Here is a 19,801-nt window from a genome sequence, read left to right on the forward strand (position 1 = left end):
TCTACTACAGTAACAGTCAAAAGTTTGGACACCTACTCATTTCAGGGTTTTTCTTATTTTTAAAACTATTTTCTACATTGTAGAAAAATAGTGAAGACATCAGAACTCTGAAATAACACATGGAATCATGTAGTAACCGAAAACGTGTTAAACAAATCAAATTATATGTTGTATTTGAGATTCTTCAAAGTAGCCACCCTTTGCCTTGATGACAACTTTGCACACTCTTGGCATTCTCTCAACCAGCTTCATTAGGTAGTCACCTGGAATGCATTTCAATTAACAGATGTGCCTTGTTAAAAGTTAACTTGTGGAATTTCTTTCCTTCTTAATGCGTTTGAGCCAATCAGTTGTGTTCTGACAAGGTAGGGTTGGTATACAGAAAATATACATTTTCCTTTAAAGTAATGAAGAAGAACAGATCAAACGACAGTCCGTCATTACTTTAAGACATGAAGGTCAGTCAATTTTGAACATTTCTTCAAATGCAGTCACAAAAACCATCAAGCGCTATGATGAAACTGGCTCTCATGAGGACCGCCACAGGAAAGGAAGACCCAGTGTTACCTCTGCTGCAGAGGATAAGTTTATGAGAGTTACCAGCCTCAGAAATTTCAGCCCAAATAAATGCTTCACAGAGTTCAAGTAACAGACACATTTCAACATCAACTGTTCAGAGGAGACTGCGTGAATCAGGCCTTCATGGTCGAATTGCTGTAAAGAAACCACTACTAAAGACACCAATAATAAGAAGAGACTTGCTTGGGCCAAGAAACACGAGCAATGGACATTAGACTGGTGGAAATCTGTCCTTTGGTCTGATGAATCCAAATGTCTGATTTTTGGTTCCAAGCGCCATGTCTTTGTGAGACGCAGAGTAGGTGAACGGATGATCTCTGCATGTGTGGTTCCCACAGTGAAGCATGGAGGAGGAGGTGTGATGGTGTGGGGGTGCTTTGCTGGTGACACTGACAGTGATTTGTTTAGAATTCAAGGCACACTTAACCAGCATGGCTACCACAGCATTCTGCAGCGATACACCATCCCATCTGGTTTGTGCTTAGTGGGACAATCATTTGTTTTTCAACAGGACAATGACCCAACACACCTTCAGGCTGTGTAAGGGCTATTTGACCAAGAAGGAGAGTGATGGAGTGCTGCATCAGATGATCTGGCCTCCACAATCACCCGACCTCAACCCAATTGAGATGGTTTGGGATGAGTTGGACCGCAGAGTGAAGGAGAAGCAGCCAACAAGTGCTCAGCATATGTGGGAACTCCTTCAAGACTGTTGTAAAAACATTCCAGGTGAAGTTGGTTGAGAGAATGCCAAGAGTGTGTAAAGCTGTCATCAAGGCATAGGATGGCTACTTTGAAGAATCAAAAATAATACATTTACACAAAATATACTTTTTTGGTTACTACATGATTCAATATGTGTTATTTCATAGTTGTGATGTCTTCACTATGATTCTACAATGTAGAAAATAGTACAAATAAAGAAAACCCCTTAAATTATGTTTCCAAACTTTTTACTGGTACTGCACTGCACTCTGGTGTACATTTTTCAATCCTTCAAAATATCATGATTTTCACTCATATATCAGGCTTGGAAATGTAAAACAGAAAGAAAAAAATGTTAAGAGAAAATGAAATGAAAAACGTTAGGAGAAAATGTAATATTTTAAATGTGACAGAGCGTTGTTGTAACTGCCCTCATCAGAGATGGTCTATAATGTTGTAACAATCCCTCACAACAGTGCTCCTTCTACACATAGCAATATAATAAACTGGGGTCATTCTAGTTCTAGAATCATTGGCTTCACATGCCCAAGGTTGTAGGCAGGCCAGGCCAGTGGTTGTTATGCAAGCTGTGATCTTAGGGACTGGATACATAATTCATTACATAGTCTGAGTTCGAAAAGGCACCCTTTCCCCCTTTTTCCCACTTTTGACCAGGGCCAATAGTGCTCTAGTTAAAAGTAGTGCCCTATATAGGAGATAGGGTGCCATTTGGGATGAAGACATAGTTTCCTTGTCCACAGACTCCTGGCTCAGTCAGGATACAGAATATTGGAACAACACAGTTGGCAAACAAAGCAAATGAGCTGAAAATGTGATGTTAGCAATAATTATGATTAACACTCATTGCTGGCTGGTGTACTTGGGGAGAGAGTACAGTGTACTGGTAGTGTACAGTGTACTGTTTAACCAGTTTCTTATGTTGCATCTTGAATTGAATACCTGCTTCATGTCAACGGTTCTAAACTAAGAATTTAGAACCGGCCAGCTTCTAAAGCGACCAGCTTCTATTATATTCCATTCTATTATAGCTTTAACAACTTTAGATTGATTACAAACAAAGCTTTACACTGTGCACTAAGCATTCCCTTTCCCAGAAACAGACAGTATCTATTATTCTATTTAGAAGGAGATAGATAGACAAACCTCATGTATTTCATCGCCACATTCCAGAAACAGGTTATTGAGGTAACCAAAATAGCTGCAAAAACAAAGGTGCCTGTTTGTTTGTTGTAAGTATGAGCAATGTGAGTATGAAATTCAGTGTGTTCACAGTCAGAAATATGGTAGGCTTATGACACCCCATTTCAAACATCTGCTACACAGGGTGAATAGAATAGAATATGTTGCCCCTGGGAAAAATATTATACCATTTTGTATGCACCCCCCAATACATCTTAAAATAATTAATGTAGGCGTATGTAAAATAAAAAATACATAAAAAGCTTTGAAATAGGCCTAGTCTGTATTTTCTTAAAGTAAATTCCGTACACTGTTGTTTATTATATGAGTAAAATGACTATGAAGACCTCGACGTAGAACCTCGCGATGATTCAAGGAGGAGGGGAGTGTCAAATTCCAAGACTAGAGAAGAGGAGAGAGAGAGGGAGAGAGAGAGGGGTGCAACGGTGAGTTTGTAAACAGTATATCATTGTCAAAATCTACAATCCACGCGTAATTCCGATGAAAATGTGACATAGAAGTATTGAAAGTCGTTACAGTTAGTGTGTACGTTTCTATCGTTGTCCTGTCGGCCATGAAATCTGAGTGGGCAATTAACGTTAGTTGACAGAACTGTTGTGGTCTGTCTTCTCGCTCGCACTCGAGTGCCTATTTTCGCTTTCTAGCTAACAAGTTGGTTAGTATTTAGCTAACTAAAGTGTCAACTAATTATTTATCAGCAAAACTACACGACTATATGACATGCTCATGTTGTCATGCATGAAGTTCGTTGTTGTTGATGAGGTTTTAGTACTGCACATTGCTTTTCCCTGGCTGTGGTAGCGGCCTGTTCGAAGTTAGCACTGGGGAAAGTTATAGCTAGCGAAAACTCCCATCTTTTGAGTGGAATCGTCATGAACCAATCACATTCTTCTGTCAGAATTGATTGACAGCCCAATGAGCGATAAGGGTACGAGATCATGGTGATTGACATGTTGGTAGCCAATCCTTGAAAAGAAAGGGCGGTCTCATGCGGGAAAAGGCAGGTCTTGTGTGTGTTAAGGGTATTCGGGTCTCAGCTAGCATGCTAACTTGACTGAACATCTAATTTAGCCAGACGTCTGATGGTTTCAACTTTTAGCAGAAGTTAAGTCATTACGATTCTGCTTCTTGAGAAGATGATTTCGATTCTGCTTACTGAGAAGAGAGAATTTCATAACTTTAGCTAACAATAAGTTTTCTCCATCATCGTAAGCGATCCACACCATGTGTAGCTGAAAGAATAACCTGCAATAAATTACAGCACAGTTGATTCTTTAAAAACTGGGAGATTCAAATTCCTCAACATATACAATCCTCCATTCTATTGCCAGTTGTGACTTTAACTTCAGCCATATATTTATAACACTGTTATAATAACTGTACCTCATCCTAGTCTAAGATTATGATAATATTGTTATCTGTATTGATATCTATACCGAACAAAAATATAAACGCAACATGTTAAGTGTTGGTCCCATGTTTCATAAACTGAAATAAAAATCCCAGAAATGTTCCATAAGCACTAAATGCTTATTTATCTCAGATTTTGACCACAAATTTGTTTACACCACTGTTAGTGAGCATTTCTCCTTTGCCGAGATAGACCACACCTGTCAGGTGGATGGATTATCAAGAAGTTGATTAAACAGCATGATCATTATACAGGTGCACTTTGTGCTGGGCACAATAAAAGGCCACTCTAAAATGTGCAGTTTTGTCACAAAACACAATGCCACAGATGTCTCAGGTTTTGAGGGAGCATACAGTTGGCATGCTGACTGCAGGAAAGTCCACCAGAGCTGTTGCCAGAGAATTGAATATTAATTTCTCTACCATAAGCCGCCTCAACGTCGTTTTAGAGAATTTGTCAGTAGGTCCAACCGGCCTCACAACCACGTGTAACCACGCCTGCCCATGACCTCCACATCCCACTTCTTCACTTGTGGGATTGTCTGAGATCAGCCACCCGGACAGCTGATCATTTTCAGAAACAGTCTCAGGAAAGCTCATCTGCATGCTCGTTGTCCTCACCAAGGTCTTGACCTGACTGCAGCTCGGTAGCGTAACCAACTTCAGCGGGCAAATGCTTACCTTTGATGGCCGCTGGCATGCTGGAAAAGTGATGTTCAAGGAAGAATCCCGGTTTCAGCTGTATCGGGCAGATGGCAGACAGCGTTTATGGCATTGTGGGCAAGTGGGTTGCTGACGTCAATGTTGTGAACAGAGTGCCCCAGGTGGCGGTGGGGTTCTGGTATGGCAGGTATACGGTCAACGAACACAATTGCATTTTATCGATGGCAATTTGAATGAGAGATACTGTGACAAGATCCTGAGGACCATTGTCATGCTATTCATCTGCCACCATCACCTCATGTTTCATCATGATAATGCACTGCCCCATGTCACAAGGATCTGTACACAATTCCTGGAAGCTGAAAATGTCCCAGTTCTTCCATGGCCTGCATACTCAACAGACATGTCACCCATTGAGCATGTTTGGGATGCTCTGGATCGACGTGTACGACAGTGTGTTCCAGTTCCCACCAATATCCAGCAACTTCGCATAGCCATTCAAGAGGAGTGGGACAACATTTCACAGGCCACAATCAACAGCCTGATCAACTTTATGTGAAGGATATGTGTTGCTCTGTGTGAGGCAAATGGTGGTCACACCAGACACTTACCGGTTTTCTGATCCACACCCTACTTTTCTTTATTATTAAAGTTATCTGTGACCAACAGATGCATGTCTGTATCCCCAGTCATGTGAAATCCTTAGATCAGGACCTAATGAATTTATTTGAAGAGGCTCCTGAGTGGCTCGGTGGTCTAAGACACTGCATTTCAGTACAAGAGGCATCGCTGCAGTACCTGGTTCGAATCCAGGCTGCATCATATCCGGCCGTGATTGGGAGTCCCATAGGGCGGTGCACAATTCGCCCAGCGTCGTCCGGGTTTGGCCGGGGTAGGCCGTCATTGTGTAAATAAGAATTTGTTCTTCACTGACTTGCCTATTTAAATAAAGGTAGCATAATTTAAAAAAATTAAATTGACTTATTTCCTTAAATGAACTGTAACAAGGTAAAATCTTTGAAATTGTTGGATGTTGCGTTTATATTTGTGTTCAGGGTATATACATTCCTATTTATATCTACACATACAGTACCAGTCAAAAGTTTGGACACATCTACTCATTCCAGGGTTTTTCTTAATGTTTTACTAATTTCTACATTGTAGAATAATAGTGAAGACATCAAAACTATGAATAACACATGGAATCATACAATGTTTTGGTTATTACATCTGTGTGCATCTGTGTGCGTGTTTTACGAGTGTCAGTGTAGAGTGCAGTGAGTGTGCATTGGAGCCAGTACAAGAATGCAACAAAAGGGGGTCAATGCAAATAATCCAGGTAGCCATTTAATTAACTGTTCAGCAATCTTATGGCATGGGGGTAGAAGCTGTTCAGGAGCCTTTTGGTCTCAGACTTGCTGTGCAGAACAGCCTATGACTTGCGTGGCTGGAGTCTTTGACCATTTTTGGCTTTCCTCTGGCACCGCTTGGTAGAGAGGACCTGGATGGCACCGAGTTCGGCCCCAGTGATGTACTGGGCCGTACGCACTACCCTTTGTAGCGCCTTGGGGTCGGATGCCAAGCACTTGCCATACCAAGCTGTGATGCAGCCAGTCAGGATGCTCTCAATGGTGCGATGTATAACTTTTTGAGGATCTGAGGGTCCATGTCTGGGACTTTGTCTGGTTCTGTGATGTGTCCATATTCACAAGTATTTGTTTGGTTGTCTGCTAAGTTAATAAAGATATCAAATCGAAGTTTATTGGTGTGGTGTTATATCTGTGGTGCTGTCTAAGGCAATGCATCTCAGTGCTTGAGACGTCACTACAGACACCCTGGTTTGAATCCAAGATGTATCACAACCGGCCGTGATTGGGAGTCCTATAGGACGGCTCACAATTGGCCCGGGTTTGGCCAGTGTAGGCCGCCGTTGTAAATAAGAATTTGTTCTTAACTGACTTGTCTAGTTAAATAAAAAATATGCATCTCCAAGACTAGCTCATCACCAAGATTATGTTCATTGCGAATCATCTGGGAGATGTACGAAGTTAGCACTGGGAGTTTTCACAACTATAACTTTGGTTCGTCATGAACCAATCACAATTAATTGACAGCCCACTGAGCGATAAGGGAACGAGATCGTGGTGATTTACATGTCGGTAGCCAATCCTTGAAAAGAAAGGGCGGTCTCATGCGGGAAAAGGCAGGTCTTGTGTGTAAAGGGTATTCGGGTCTCAGCTAGCATGCTGACTTGACTAGTGCCGATGTTTGGAACAGTTCTGCCTTTTAGATCACAATCCAATAAGATTACATCGACGGGGGGGGCTGATCCTAGATCAGCACTCCTACTCTGAGATGCTTGGTACATACAGCCTCTGTTTTTCTGGTTTGCAGTTTAATTCTAAAAAGCTATATCAAATGTTATACATTATGTATATTTTTCTGTATTGGATTTATACTTGTGTATTGATCCATGAAAGTGTCAAGAACACATGGCAGGTGATTAGCTCCGATTCATCATTGTTTCACCACTTGCTTCGTATTAGATCCCAGACTAAGAATTTGTGCTTTCTGTCTGATCTACTCAACAGAAACAAAACTAATGAATGTACATTAAATACAGGGTGTTTAAACCGCCTTAAAGTTCATAGCCCAGATGCAGCCTACCAGTTGTTCATAATACAGAGATCAAATGTCTCAGTTATTGGACAAGTCTGTCTTGTTTAAGCGTTGTAGTTTTGGCATCAAAACAACTTGGGCCATACAACCTATTCCCTTCCGTTCAAAAGCTGATGATCCATCTAATAAATAGACATTCAAGTGTTTCCAATTTCATTGCAGAAAAATGTCACTGGTGGATCGTTTGTCTTGCATTGTCTGTCTGCTCTGCCATGGATTTAGTTTAAAGACCTGGGCAGTTATGCAGACGCGCGAGCATATAGGGTTTCATGTGTTCCAGGCAGCAGCCTAGATTTCTCTTGTTAGTCAACCCTCACAGGGTTGCAACTGAGGGCGCTAGCACCTCGTCTGTCCTGTCCAATGATTTATATACAGTGTGTTCAGAAAATATTCAGACCCCTTGACTTTTTCAAATAAAATGTAGGTTACAGCCATATTCTAAAATGTATTTAATTGTTGTTTTTTTCCCTCAACACAATACCCCATAATGACAAAGCAAAAACAGGTTTTTATACATTTTTGCAAATGTATTAAATAAAAAGAACTGTTATCACATTTACGTAAGTATTCATACCCTTTACTCAGTACTTTGTTGAAGCACCTTCGGCAGCGATTACAGCCTCGAGTCTTCCTGGGTTTGACGCTACAAGCTTGGCACACCTGTATTTGGGGAGTTTCTCCCATTCTTCTCTTCAGATCCTCTCAAGCTCTGTCAGGTTGGATGGGGAGCGTCGCTGCACAGCCATTTTCAGGTCTCCCCAGGGATGTTAGATCGGGTTCAAGTCTGAGCTCTGGCTGGGCCACTCAACGACATTCAAAGACTTGTCCCGAAGCCACTCCTGCATTGTATTGGCTATGTGCTTAGGGTCGTTGTTCTGTTAGAAGGTGAACCTTTGCCCCAGTCTGAGGTCCTGAGCGCTCTAGGGCAGGTTTTCATCAAGGATCTCTCTGTACTTTGCTCTGTTCATATTTCCCTCGATCCTGACTATTATCCCAGTCCCTAACGCTGAAAAACATCCTCACAGCATGATGCTGCCACCACCATGCTTCATCGTAGGGATGGTATTGGCCAGGTGATAAGCAGTGCCTGGTTTCCTCCAGATGTGACACTTGGCATTCAGGCCAAAGAGCTACATCTTGGTTTCATCAGACCAGAGAATCTTGTTTCTCATGGTCTGAGAGTCCTTTAGGTGCCTTTTGGCAAACTCCAAGCGGGCTGTCATGTGGCTTTTACTGAGGAGTGGCTTACGTCTAGCCACTCTACCATAAAGGCCTGATTATTGGAGTGCTGCAGAGATGGGAGAACATTCCAGAAGGACAACCATCTCCACAGAGGAACCCTGGAGCTCTGTCAGAGTAACCATCGGGTTCTTGGTCACCTCCCTGACCAAGGCCCTTCTACCCCGATTGCTCAGTTTGGCCGGGCTCTAGAATGAGTCTTGGTGGTTCCAAACTTCGGAGTGAAGTCCAAACTTCCGTTAAAGAATGATGGAGGCCACAGCCACCATGCCTCCATCTTGGCAGTCCCCCACGATTGTAGAAAATATATATTTTGGAAGCTATAGAAATTAATTTATGATGTATACATTTTTGTTTTTGCCATATTTATTATATTACAGACAACGTAAAGCTGCAATATGCAACTTTTTTAACAACCCCCGACCAAATTCACATAGAAATGTCAGTTATGGATCTGTCATTCTTATTGAAAGCAAGTCTATGATGTGTAGATTTTCTATGCTTCCCGTTCTTAAGTTCAGTGTTTGCGTCTTCGATTTTGTACACCAGCTTCTAACAGCCGAAAATACAATAATTTTGGTTATTGAAAATATATTTCACTCCGCTTTAGATGGTACAATGATTCTCTACACCAGTGGTTCCCAAAGTTTTTATAGTTCCGTACCCCTTCAAACATTCAACCTCCAGCTGCGTACCTCCTCTAGCACCAGGGTCAGCGCACTGTCAAATGTTATTTTTTGCCATCATTGTAAGTCTGCCACACACACTATACTATACATTTATTAAACATAAGAATGAGTGAGTTTGTCACAACCCGGCTCATGTGAAGTGACAAAGAGCTCTTATAGGACCAGGGTACAAATAATAATCTAATAATAGTAATAATAATCAATCATTTTGCTCTTTATTTAGCTATCTTGCATATAAAACTTTATTTGTTCATCGAAAATTGTGAATAACTCACCACAGGTTAATGAGAAGGGTGTGCTTGAAAGGATGCACATAACTCTGCAATTTTGGGTTGTATTGGATAGAGGCTCAGTCTTAAATAATATTCCACACACAGTCTGTGCCTGTATTTAGATTTAATGCTAGTGAGGGCTGAGAATCCACTCTCACATAGGTACGTGGTTGCAATAGGCATCAGTGTCTTAACAGCCCGATTTGGCAAGGCAAGACACTCTGAGCGCAGCCCAATCCAGAAATCAGGCAGTGGCTTCTGATTATATTAAATTTTCACAGAACCGCTTGTTGAAATTTCGATGAGGCTCTCTTGTTCAGATATCTGTAAGTGGACTGGAGGCTGGGCATGAAACGGATAATGAATCCAGTTGTTTGTGTCATCCGTTTCGGGAAAGTACCTGCGTAATTGCGCACCCAACTCACTCAGGTGCTTCGCTATATCACATTTGACATTGTCCGTAAGCGTGAGTTAATTTGCACACACAAAAATCATACAATGATGGAAAGACCTGTGTGTTGTCCTTGTTAATGCAGACAGAAAAGAGCTCCAACTTCTTAATCATAGCCTCAATTTTGTCCTGCACATTGAATATAGTTGCGGAGAGTCCCTGTAATCCTAGATTCCGATCATTCAGGCGAGAAACTCGTTATCATGCAAGCGGTCAGACAAGTGAAAATTATGGTCAGTAAAGACAACTTTAAGCCTGTCTCTCGTGTCAAAACATCTTTCTGCGCCGACCGAGATGGCCGCCTCGCTTCTCGTTCCTTGGAAAATATGCAGTATTTAGTTTTTTTATGTGTTATTCCTTACATTGGTACCCCAGGTAATCTTAGGTTTCATTACATACAGTCGGGAGGAACTACTGAATATAAGATTAACGTCAACACACCATCGTTCCAACCAGGAATATGACTTTCCCGAAATGGATCCAGTGTTTTGCCTTCCACCCAATACAATGGATCTGATCCCAGCCGGTGACCCTATGCGACGCCGTAAAAGGGGCAAACGTAGCGGTCTCCTGGTCAGGCTTCGAAGGCGGGGACATCGCGCTCCACTCCCTAGCATACTACTCGCCAATGTCCAGTCTCTTGACAATAAGGTTGATGAAATCCGAGCACGGGTAACATTCCAGAGAGACATCAGGGATTGTAATGTTCTCTGCTTCACGGAAACATGGCTAACTCAAGAGACGCTAACGGAGTCGGTGCAGCCAGCTGGTTTCTTCACGCGTCGCGCCGACAGAAACATACATCTTTCTGGTAAGAAGAGGGGCGGGGGTGTATGCCTTATGATTAACGAGACGTGGTGTGATCATAACAACATACAGGAACTCAAGTCATTCTGTTCACCTGATCTAGAACTCCTCACAATCAAATGTTGACCGCATTATCTACCAAGGGAATTCTCTTCGATTATAATCACAGCCGTATATATTCCCCCCCAAGCAGACACATCGATGGTCCTGAACAAACTTTATCTGACTCTATGTAAACTGGAAACCACACACCCTGAGGCTGCATTCATCGTAGCTGGGGATTTTAACAAGGCTAATCTAAAAACAAAACTCCCTAAATTCTATCAGCATATCGATTGTGCTATCAGGGCTGGTAAAACCTTGGATCATTGTTATACTAACTTCCGCGACGCATATAAGGCCCTCCCCCGCCCTCCTTTCGGAAAAGCTGACCACGACTCCATTTTGTTGCTTCCAGCCTACAAACAGAAACTAAAACAACAAGCTCCCGCGCTCAAGTCTGTTCAACGCTGGTCCGACCAATCTGATTCCACGCTTCAAGACTGCTTCGATCACGCGGATTGGAATATGTTCCTCATTGCGTCCAATAACAACATTGACGAATATGCTGATTCGGTGAGCGAGTTCATTAGAAAGTGCATTGACGATGTCGTACCCACAGCAACGATTAAAACATTCCCAAACCAGAAACCGTGGATTGACGGCAGCATTCGCGTGAAACTGAAAGCGCGAACCACTGCTTTTAACCAGGGCAAGGTGACCGGAAACATGACCGAATACAAACAGTGTAGCTATTCTCTCCGCAAGGCAATCAAACAAGCTAAGTCCCAGTACAGAGACAAAATAGAGTCACAATTCAACAGCTCAGACACAAGAGGTATGTGGCAGGGTCTACAGTCAATCACGGATTACAAAAAGAAAACTAGCCCCGTCGCTGACCAGGATGTCTTGCTCCCAGACAGGCTAAATAACTTTTTTGCTCGCTTTGAGGACAATACAGTGCCACTGACACGGCCCGCTACCAAAACCTGCGGGCTCTCCTTCACTGCAGCCGAGGTGAGTAAAACATTTTAAACGTGTTAACCCTCGCAAGGCTGCAGGCCCAGACGGGATTCCCAGCCGCGTCCTCAGAGCATGCGCAGACCAGCTGGCTGGTGTGTTTACGGACATATTCAATCAATCCTTATCCCAGTCTGCTGTTCCCACATGCTTCAAGAGGGCCACCATTGTTCCTGTTCCCAAGAAAGCTAAGGTAACTGAGCTAAACGACTACCGCCCCGTAGCACTCACTTCCGTCATCATGAAGTGCTTTGAGAGACTAGTCAAGGACCATATCACCTCCACCCTACCGGACACCCTAGACCCACTCCAATTTGCTTACCGACCCAATAGGTCCACAGACGACTCAATCGCAACCACACTGCCCTAACCCATCTGGACAAGAGGAATACCTATGTGAGAATGCTGTTCATCGACTACAGCTCAGCATTTAACACCATAGTACCCTCCAAACTCGTCATCAAGCTCAAGACCCTGGGTCTCGACCCCGCCCTGTGCAACTGGGTCCTGGACTTCCTGACGGGCCGCCCCCAGGTGGTGAGGGTAGGTAACAACATCTCCACCCCGCTGATCCTCAACACTGGGGCCCCACAAGGGTGCGTTCTGAGCCCTCTCCTGTACTCCCTGTTCACCCACGACTGCGTGGCCATGCACGCCTCCAACTCAATCATCAAGTTTGCGGATGACACTACAGTGGTAGGCTTGATTACCAACAACGACGAGACGGCCTACAGGGAGGAGGTGAGGGCCCTCGGAGTGTGGTGTCAGGAAAATAACCTCACACTCAACGTCAACAAAACAAAGGAGATGATTGTGGACTTCAGGAAACAGCAGAGGGAGCACCCCCCTATCCACATCGACGGGTCAGTAGTGGAGAAGGTAGAAAGTTTTAAGTTCCTCGGTGTACACATCACGGACAAACTGAATTGGTCCACCCACACAGACAGCGTTGTGAAGAAGGCGCAGCAGCGCCTCTTCAACCTCAGGAGGCTGAAGAAATTCGGCTTGTCACCAAAAGCACTCACAAACTTCTACAGATGCACAATCGAGAGCATCCTGTCGGGCTGTATCACCGCCTGGTACGGCAACTGCTCCGCCCACAACCGTAAGGCTCTCCAGAGGGTAGTGAGGTCTGCAGAACGCATCACCGGGGGCAAACTACCTGCCCTCCAGGACACCTACACCACCCGATGTCACAGGAAGTCCATAAAGATCATCAAGGACAACAACCACCCAAGCCACTGCCTGTTCACCCCGCTATCATCCAGAAGGCGAGGTCAGTACAGGTGCATCAAAGCAGGGACCGAGAGACTGAAAAACAGCTTCTATCTCAAGGCCATCAGACTGTTAAACAGCCACCACTAACATTTAGCGGCCGCTGCCAACATACTGACTCAACTCCAGCCACTTTAATAATGGGAATTGATGGAAATTATGTAAAAATGTACCACTAGCCACTTTAAACAATGCCACTTAATATAATGTTTACATACCCTACATTACTCATCTCATATGTATATACTGTACTCTATACCATCTACTGCATCTTGCCTATGCCGTTCTGTACCATCACTCATTCATATATCTTTATGTACATATTCTTTATCCCTTTACACTTGTGTGTATAAGGTAGTAGTTGTGGAATTGTTAGGTTAGATTACTTGTTGGTTATTACTGCATTGTCGGAACTAGAAGCACAAGCATTTCGCTACACTCGCATTAACATCTGCTAACCATGTGTATGTGTGACAAATAAAATTTGATTATTTGATTTGAATACTTTGCCCCTTAATAACCAGCGCACTTCTGTATGTTGTAAAAGCGCTACGTGTTCACTGCCCATATCAGAAATGAATCTGTTGGTCACCGATACTTTTGGTCATGTCGTGTATGTGGACTCCTGCTCATCGAACATTTAATTTCAAAATCATGGGCATTAATATGGAGTTGCTTCCCCCATTGCTGCTATAACAGCCTACAGTCGTGGCCAAAAGTTTTGAGAATGACACAAATATAAATTTTCACAAAGTTTGCTGCCTCAGTTTGTATGATGGCAATTCGCATATACTCCAGAATGTTATGAAGAGTGATCAGATTAATTGCAATTAATTGCAAAGTCCCTCTTTGCCATGCAAATGAACTGAATCCCCCCAAAAACATTTCCACTGCATTTCAGCCCTGCCACAAAAGGACCAGCTGACATCATGTCAGTGATTCTCTCATTAACACAGGTGTGAGTGTTGACGAGGACAAGGCTGGAGATCACTCTGTCATGCTGATTGAGTTCGAATAACAGACTGGAAGCTTCAAAAGGAGGGTGATGCTTGGAATCATTGTTCTTCCTCTGACAACCATGGTTACCTGCAAGGAAACACGTGCCGTCATCATTGCTTTGCACAAAAAGGGCTTCACAGACAAGGATATTGCTGCCAGTAAGATTGCACCTAAATCAACAATTTATCGGATCATCAAGAACTTCAAGGAGAGCGTTTCAATTGTTGTGAAGAAGGCTTCAGGGCGCTCAAGAAAGTTCAGCAAGCGCCAGGACCGTCTCCTAAAGTTGATTCAGCTGCGGGATCGAAGCACCACCAGTACAGAGCTTGCTCAGGAATGGCAGCAGGCAGGTGTGAGTGCATCGGCAGGCAAAGACTTTTAGAGGATGGCATGGTGTCAAGAAGGGCAGCAAAGAAGCCACTTCTCTCCAGGAAAAACATCAGGGACAGACTGATATTCTGCAAAAGGTACAGGGATTGGACTGCTGAGGACTGGGGTAAAGTCATTTTCTCTGATGAATCCCCTTTCCGATTGTTTGGGGCATCCGGAAAAAAGCTTGTCCGGAGAAGACAAGGTGAGCGCTACCATCAGTCCTGTGTCATGCCAACAGTAAAGCATCCTGAGACCATTCATGTGTGGGGTTGCTTCTCAGCCAAGGGAGTGGGCTCACTAACAATTTTGCCTAAGAACACAGCCATGAATAAAGAATGGTACCAACACGTCCTCCCAACCATCCAGGAACAGTTTGGTGACGAACAATGCGTTTTCCAGCATGATGGAGCACCTTGCCATAAGGCAAAAGTGATAACTAAGTGGCTCGGGGAACAAAACATAGATATTTTGGGTCCATGGCCAGGAAACTCCCCAGGCCTTAATCCCATTGAGAACTTGTGGTCAATCCTCAAGAGGTGGGTGGACAAACAAAACCCCACAAATTCTGACAAACTCCAAGCATTGATTATGCAAGAATGGGCTGCCATCAGTCAGGATGTGGCCCAGAAGCTAATTGACAGCATGCCAGGGCGGATTGCAGAGGTCTTGAAAATATTGACTCTTTGCATCAACTTCATGTAATTGTCAATAAAAGCCTTTGACACCTATGAAATGCTTGTAATTATACTTCAGTATTCCATAGTAACATCTGACAAAAATATCTAAAGACACTGAGGCAGCAGACTTTGTGAAAATTAATATTTGTGTCATTCTCAACTTTTGGCCACGACTGTACACTCTTCTGGGAAGGCTTTCCACTAGATGTTGGAACATTGCTGCGGGGGACTTGCTTCCATTTAGCCACGAGCATTAGTGAGGTCGGGCACTAATGTTTGGCGATTAGCCCTGGCCGGCAGTCTGCGTTCCAATTCATCCCAAAGGTGTTAGATGGGGTTGAGGTCAGGGCTCTGTACAGGCAAGTTCTTCCACACTGATCTCAACAAACAATTTCTGTATGGACCTCGCTTTGTACACAGGGGCATTGTCATGCTGAAACAGGAAGGGGCCTTTCCCAAACTGTTACCACAAAGTTGGAATACCGACTCGTCTAGAATGTCATTGTATGCTGTAGTGTTAAGATTTCCCATCACTGGAACTAAGGGGGCTAGCCGGAACCATGAAAACAACCCCAGCCCATTATTCCTCCCCCACCAAACTTGACAGTTGGCATTATGCATTCAGGCAGGTAGCGTTCTCCTGGCATCCGCGAAACCCAGATTTGTCCGTCAGACTGCCAGATGGTGAAGCGTGATTCATAACTCCAGAGAATGCGTTTCCACTGCTCCAGAGTCCAATGGCGGCGAGCTTTACACCACTCCAGACGACGCTTGATATTGCGCATGGTGATCTTAGGCTTGTGTGGTTCTGCCCCATGGAAACCCATTTCATCAAGCTCCCGACAAACAGTTCTTGTGCTGATGTTGCTTCCAGAGGCAGTTTGGAATAATGGCACTTAAAGTTGACCAGGGCACCTCTAACAAGGGCAGACATTTTACGTACAAACTTGTTGGAAAGGTGGCACTGTCCTAATACCGTGCCACGTTGAAAGTCACTGAGCTTTTCAGTAAGGCCATTCCACTGCCAATGTTTGTCTATGGAGATTGCATGGCGGTGTGCTCGATTTTTATACACCTGTCAGCAATAGGTGTGGCTGAAATGGCAGAATCCACTCATTTGAATCAGTGCCCACACACTATATATAGTGTACTTTAAAAAAAGTTGGGGCGTGGTTTAGAAAACCAGTTAGTATCTGGTGTGACCACCATTTCCTCATGCAGCGCAACACATTTCCTTTGCATAGAATTCATCAGGCTGTTGATTGTAGTCTGCAATTGTGGTGTCGGTTGGACGTACTGACAAATTCTCTAAAACAACGTTGGTGGCGGCTTATGGTAGAGAAATTAACATTAAATTCTCTGGCAACAGCTCTGGTGGACATTCCTGCAGTCAGCATGCCAATTGCACTCTCCCTCTAAATTTGAGACATTAGTGGCATTGTGCTGTGACAACACGGCACATATTAGAGTGGCCTTTTACTGTCCCCAGCACAAGGACCACCTGTGTTAATGATCATGCTGTTTTAATCAGCTTCTTGATATGCCATACCTGTCAGGTGGATGGATTGTCTTGGCAAAGGAGAAATGCTCACTAGCAGGGATGTAAACAAATTTGTGCACAATTTTTGAGAAATAAGCTTTTTGTGAGGATGGAAAATTTCTGGGATCTTTCATTTCAGCTTATAAAACATGGGACACTTTGCATGTTGTTTATTATTTTGTTCAGTATATATTAAAACGTTTCCTTTTTAAAGTATACTTTTTTAGATGACTAATGATACTGACACCGTGCCAATATGGCCGACCTGTGGCTTCAAAGCCTCTCAATGGCCAATACAAAGGATCAGCAATCCAGGGTTTATATACATCATTGGTCATGTCCTGTTTGAGCTACCAAATACCCTTTGATCTCACAGTAAAGTCCGTGAGTCAACCAATACATGACCACCACACAGCAAACCACACTCTTTCTTTCTTTTCTTTCTTTCTTTCTTTCTTTCTTTCTTTCTTTCTTTCTTTCTTTCTTTCTTTCTTTCTTTCTTTTCTCTCTTTTCTTTCTTTCTTTTCTCTCTTTTCTTTCTTTCTTTTCTCTCTTTTCTTTCTTTTCTTTCTTTCTTTTCTCTCTTTTCTTTCTTTTCTTTCTTTTCTCTCTTTCTTTTCTTTCTTTTCTTTCTTTTCTTTCTTTTCTTTCTTTTCTCTCCTTTCTTTCTTTCTTTCTTTCTTTCTTCTCTGTGTCTTACCCTCTCCCTCCCTCTAAGCCTTGTGTGGGGTCTCCCCTACCCTCTAACCCTGGCAACTCTAGCCCTGTAGATTCCTGAGTCCTTTGGCTCCCTGCCTGCAGGCAGAGAGAACTATTAATACAGTTTGTTTAGCTAGTTTCCTAGCAGGCTGCATCAAACACTGCGGGCCTGTAGCTGATTATAGACAGAGACCCGCTCGACCTGCTCGCTCCCCTGGCCATTTGGGAATTGGGACGCAGACCAAGTTAACAGCGACGGGGACATTGCCGGCAGGCTCCGAGAGAGCGATTGGAATAGGGCCCACTGGCTGAGCTGACTTCTTTTGATGTTTCCATGTCACCTTGGATGAATGGAAGCTTAAATAGATGGGTGGACTCACTGAGTCTGACTCATATGTAGGCTATCGCATGTCTGAAATGGATATAATGAAAAGGATTTATGTGGAGGCGTTTTACCTCAGAAAGCACAAGAAGGAAGATTTAGACACCCACATTCTTTGCTTGTTCTGAAATTGTTTCTGTTGTAGAAACACAGATACAATTAGTCTTTGCAACATTTATTTTGTTGAAATATAATTTGATCTCTGAATTTGTTTTCTTATTTATCGCAAACAAATTGGTCATTTATAATTTATAGAATTCATTTAATATTCAATAAATATAGTACCTAACATCTGATTTGGACCAAACCTTTTTTCTAGCTATGAGTTAGACATGAGGAATCCAAAGAAATAGTGAAAAGCTACCCACGGCGTCCCTGCCACACCCCACTACAATCACATCCCACATCCTGATATTACCAGGTTATGACCACTAGATGGTGCTGTTTCAGGGGATTTTTATAAACATTTCCACGACAGGGAACGGTTGATTGTCAAGGGCAATGAATTCCATTATCTTGGCATTAATGGATTTCGCCTTTGAGTTATCTCACTGAAATGTTCTTACTCTTTCAAATGACTGCTCGACTTGAACTTGTTTAGTTGTTGGAAGTGTGCGCTTAGTATTTTTTCTGCTTCTCTGTGTAGCACCGTATTTTTCGTGGCGTCATTACGTCATCTACCTACGTTATATAGGTATGCACGTCAGCTTTGACATTGGTTTTGCACATCGGCGTTAAACTAGATGTTGGCATTTTTAGCTAATATCGACCAATTCCGATATGCTCACCGATATATCGTGCATCCCTAATTTAAATAGGCCTACATTAATTTTGTTCTCAACAATTTGTATGAATTTTATTTTCATGTATACTGAAAAAATATATAAATGCAACATGCAACTATTCAAAGATTTTTACCGAGTTCATATAAGAAAATCAATCATTTGAAAAAAAAATTGTAGGCCCTAGTCTATGGATTTCACATGGGAATGCATCTGTTGGTCACAGATACCTTAAAAAAGGTTGGGCGTGGATCAGTAAACCTGTCAGTATTTGGTGTGACCACCTTTTGCCTCATGCAGCGCGACACATATCCATCTCCTTCGCGTAGAGTTGATCAGGCTGTTCGTTGTGGAATGTTGTCCCACACTCCTTCAATGTCTGTGCAAAGTTGCTGAATATTGGCGGGAACTGGAACACACTGTCGTACACGTTGATCCACAGGATCCCAAACATGCTCAATGTTTGACATGTCTGGTGAGTATGCAGGCCATGGAAGAACTGGGACATTTTCAGCTTCCAGGAATTGTGTACAGATCCTTGCGACATGGAGCCGTGCATTTAAAGGTAAAAACATATTTTGTAATTAACTAGGCATGCTGGACAACGGGCCTCAGGATCTCGTCACGGTATCTATGTGCATTCAAATCGATAAAATGCAATTGTGTTGGTTGTCTCGAGCTTATGCCTGCCCATACCGTAACCCCACCACCACCATGGGGCACTCTGTTCACAAGGTTGACATCAGCAAACCGCTCACCCACACGACGCCATACACGCTGTCTGCTGTTGTGAGGTCGGTTGGACGTACTGCCAAATTCCCTAAAACGAGGTTGGAGGCGGCTTATGGTAGATAAATTAAATTCTCTGGGAATTCTGGTGGACATTCCTGCAGTCAGCATGCCAATTGCACACTCCCTCAACTTGAGACATCTGTGGCATTGTGTTGTGACAAAATTGCACATTTTTAGTGGCCTTTTATTGCCCCCAGAACAAGGTACATCTGTGTAATGATCATGCTGTTTAATCAGCTTCTTGATATGCCACACCTGTCATGTGGATGGATTATCTTGTCAAACGAGAAATGCTCACTAACAGGGATGTAAACTTGAGAAATAAGCTTTTTGTGTGTGTTGCACATTTCTGGGATCTTTTATTTCAGCTCACGAAACATGGAATCAACACTTTACATGTTGGGTTTATATTTTTGTTCAGTGTAGATAAAGTTGACACAATAGCGGGAGTGTTTACTAATGATTATAAGCAATTGTTTTGCTGACTTAGTCTGTCAAACTTTCTACAT

At 43.1% G+C, this 19,801-nt stretch overlaps 1 protein-coding gene across 1 annotated transcript in view; it reads left to right on the forward strand.

Annotated features, from left to right (window-relative positions):
- The first annotated feature begins 2,833 nt into the window (after window positions 1–2,833).
- LOC139542144 (cyclic AMP-dependent transcription factor ATF-7-like) overlaps window positions 2,834–19,801 on the forward strand; it is a 49,009-nt gene continuing 32,041 nt past the window's right edge. The window contains exon 1 of the mRNA XM_071347232.1: window positions 2,834–2,930. The gene's annotated coding sequence lies outside the window, so the exon portion shown is untranslated. The remainder of the gene's footprint in view (window positions 2,931–19,801) is intronic.

This window comes from Salvelinus alpinus, chromosome 17 (assembly GCF_045679555.1).
Source record: "Salvelinus alpinus chromosome 17, SLU_Salpinus.1, whole genome shotgun sequence".
NCBI lineage: Eukaryota > Metazoa > Chordata > Actinopteri > Salmoniformes > Salmonidae > Salvelinus > Salvelinus alpinus.